At 44.4% G+C, this 3,729-nt stretch overlaps 1 pseudogene; it reads right to left on the minus strand.

The window, feature by feature from the left end:
• Positions 1–1,406: 1,406 nt before the first annotated feature.
• Positions 1,407–2,640, minus strand: LOC122738788 (annotated as a pseudogene).
• Between the last annotated feature and the right edge of the window lie 1,089 nt (positions 2,641–3,729).

Below are 3,729 nucleotides of genomic sequence, written 5' to 3' on the forward strand. Positions count from 1 at the left end.
CTTAGAGTCTCTCCGCAGCAATACTGTTCAGTGGCAATGGCAACAGACAAATGGATGTGTGGTGGGACTCCCCAGTGACCACCAAAGAGCTAACTCCTAAGAACAGAGCCAATGGCAAAATAACTCCACATGGGGCAGGTCAAAGACTAAAGAATGCACAGGATGTCACTGTGAAGTTGCCCATGTGGCTAGTGTGGATACTGCCACTGTTTCTTTTCTTTCTTTTTTTTTTTTTGTGAGGCAATTGGGGTTAAGTGACTTGCCCAGGGTCACACAGCTAGTAAGTGTTAAGTGTCTGAGTCCAGATTTGAACTCAGGTCCTCCTGACTCCAGGGCCGGTGCAGTATCCACTGCACCACCTAGCTGCCTGCCCCCACTGTTTCTTTTCAATTAATCCTAATCCTTAATCCCAGTTTACTGGTCCCCTTTATGGACCAAGAGAAATTTAGCTTCAGTTAGCTGTCAGCGTTGGGGAGACAATCTCATTCCTAGGAGATATCGGATGCCAGCTGAAAGAGTGCTGAAGGCACTTTCCCCAAAGATAGCCAAGGAGGCTACACTCAGAGGGCTTTTCTAAAGGTGGCCCCCATCCAATAATTTGGTAACCCTACTTCATTCACAACTTTTCCCCCCCGGGTTCATGCCACATTGAAATTCATTTTTTAAAAACGCTTTACTCACGCCTTTTGTTTTTACATCAGATTTATTTCCAGATCTTCTCTCTCCATGCCCTCTTATCCCTCTCCCATTAACCAATAAGCCTTCCTTTGTAGGAAAAAAAATGTAGAATCAATTGATAGTGACCTTGTTTGCACATATGGCATCTCACATTTTTTTTTCAGCTTTAAAAGATTATTATCCTTTTTGTTTAGATCCATAGCTACTCCCCCACTTCCCAGGGGACCCCTCCTACCAATAAAGGGTTCTTACAATCCAGAAGAGGTTCTTTTTTTTTCTTTTTTTTTGGCGAGGCAACTGGGGTTAAGTGATTTGCCCAGAGTCACACAGCTAGTAAGTGTTAAGTGTCTGAGGCCGGATCTGAACTCAGGTCCTCCTGAATCCAGGGCCAGTGTTTTATCCACTGCACCACCTAGCTGCCCCCAGAAGGGGTTCTACAGAGGCTGTGACAGGTATATGTGTGGAAGGTAAGGGTTCTCTCCCTTCCCAATTATTCCTCACCACTTCCCCCTAAAAAAACCCAACAATCCCAAATATAGGTACAAACACAACCTGTTGCTATGGGGGGGCCACTGTGGCTTAAAATTAATGCCCAGCATCAATCAAAAATTGTGTACAGTGCTTTTATGCCTGGGGGGGGGAATATATGGAACTCCAATTAGAATAGGGAGCATAGTCTTGCTCTTATTTCCCCCAGTAAATCTTTTCTCTACTTCCACTCTCCCTCCCTAGCAGAATTGACTATCATAATCTTCATCCTTCATCCCTTTGAGCTGAAGCCTGGCAAAGTCCTCAAACACAATGTCATCATCTGGGCCATAGTTGCTCTCAAATTCGATGAGGTTAGTGTCCACTGGATCATTTTTCTCAGGGGCAGCAGATTGAGGTTTGGAGTGGGTGGAATGGTCATGAGGCTTGGGGTGGATTAGGACAGAGGGGAGCTCCACTGAAACATCCCCTCCCCAAGACACAACCAGCTTCACTTTGACCCTATAGGATACAAGGACGCCTAGTGCCTCCTTGTTTGCACCTTCCTTCACTATAGTACTGGAGGCCAGATTGGTATCTTCATGTCTGAGCAACCCATCCAAGGCAAGTCCTTGTTTCTCCCTATTTTCACTGAGCAGTGGGGTTATATCACACACCTTACAGAAAGTGGAACTGGGAGACACCTGGTCATCTTGTTCTATTAGAGCCATTGGAAATTTATATGGGGCTGTGCTGAAGAGGCAGATATCAGCATACTGTCTCACAGAAACTGATCTTCTTGATGGTCTTGGTAGAGTTGTTGGTGACATGGACATTAATACTAAGTGGCTCTCCATGGTAATATAACCCTTTGTCCAGTGAGACCTCAAGGTACAGGAATGGGTCAGACACGAGGAAGCGTCCAGCGGTTTCAGCGATGGGCCAGGGACCTGGTGTCTCTGGGGCACACCAAACCTTCCTGATCACCAGCCTCACAGAATTCCTCTTGTGGATTTTCTCTTCCAATGTTTTGGCACAGAAGGCTTGAATCTCAAAATCTACCCTGCAGGCCTTCCTGGTGTCCTCGGGTCCAAGTTGCAGTGTGACAGAACAGGGCAGATTCTGTGGAACTGCATAGGAGAAGGGATGAGCATGCTGGCCTGGCTTCCTCAGCAGTCATTCCTGAAGGTGAGTGGTGGGTTGGGGTGGATCAGGAATGGGAGGAAAAGTTTGGTATGTTGTGGCAAACAGGTCTTTTCAGAATGACAGGCCCCAAATGTCCATATCCTCACCACCATATTGGAAGGCACAAGTCAATGTCATATATACTTTTCTGTCCTTCAGATAGTCAGGGTCTACTAACACCACTCCATCCATAGGATCCACTTGTTCCAGGTGATCCACAAAGTCCCTCTTGCCCAAGTACTCCATCTGCTTACAGTTAGGGATTGACTTCTTGAAGACGCTGGTCCCTGCTTTCTCTCCATGGTGCATGCGGCAGTCCACCTGGCTAGTAGCTTTGGCACCTCACATCTTTAAGAAAAATAAGGGGGCAGCTAGGTGGCACAATGGATAAAGCACCACCCTGGATTCAGGAGGATCTGAGTTCAAATCCAGTCTCAGACACTTGACACTTACTAGCTGTGTGACCTTGGGCAAGTCACTTAACCGTCATTGCCTCACCAAAAAAAAAAAAAAAAAAAGACAAAGAAGAAAAAAAAAAGAAAAATAAGAATGTAAGGAAATTCATCCTCCTCACGTTTCCCAACTCTCTCAGTTCATCTGTACTTAGTTCAAACTCTACCTCCAAATCTAGGACAATCTTTCTTCATGACAAAGCCCAGAAGGCAGCAGCCACCAGCTCTCCAGGTGATCTTCAGCCACTCGTAGAAAAGAGTCTTTTTAAACGAAGTGTCACTCTCCTCCAATAAATCTATTCTCTAGTGATAGTCCTCATTGTACTCCTCCTATGGCCTGCAACATCTCATCTGCCCTGACCTTTCCAGGGATTGCTTCTGATTTTCCTTAGTTTAACATGCACAGAACACCTAAAGCTACAGAGAACAGGACAAGAATTTTTTATTCAATTTAGTTCAGTAAGAAAACACACCAGTCACTGTGCTGAGTATATGACAACAAAAATGAAAAGGTCCGTGACTTCGAGGGGCTCATTTTGGGGGGATACAACAGGTCCACAGGTAAATAAAACACATAGAAAACCATTTGAAAAAAGGAAAGCACCAATGATTGATGAAGGGGAAACTGGAAGGGCTTAATTTAGGAGAACCTCAACTAAGACTTGAAGAGAAAAAGAGATTGAATATTCCAGGCATAAGAGACTGAGGACTTAGGGAAAAGCATAGAGTCAGGACATTGAGTGTCATGTACAATGAAATGCAAGTAATCCAGTTTATTTAGAACATATTAGGCAAACGGAAGTCCTGTGAAATCAGTCTAAAAGAGGGTCTTAACCTGGGGTCCTTGAACTTTTGTTTTTAATATTTCAATGACTGAATATCAATATGATTAGGGTTTCTTTGTAATCCTATTGTATTTTATTTTATACATTCAAGAACATCATTC

This window comes from Dromiciops gliroides, chromosome 2 (assembly GCF_019393635.1).
Source record: "Dromiciops gliroides isolate mDroGli1 chromosome 2, mDroGli1.pri, whole genome shotgun sequence".
NCBI lineage: Eukaryota > Metazoa > Chordata > Mammalia > Microbiotheria > Microbiotheriidae > Dromiciops > Dromiciops gliroides.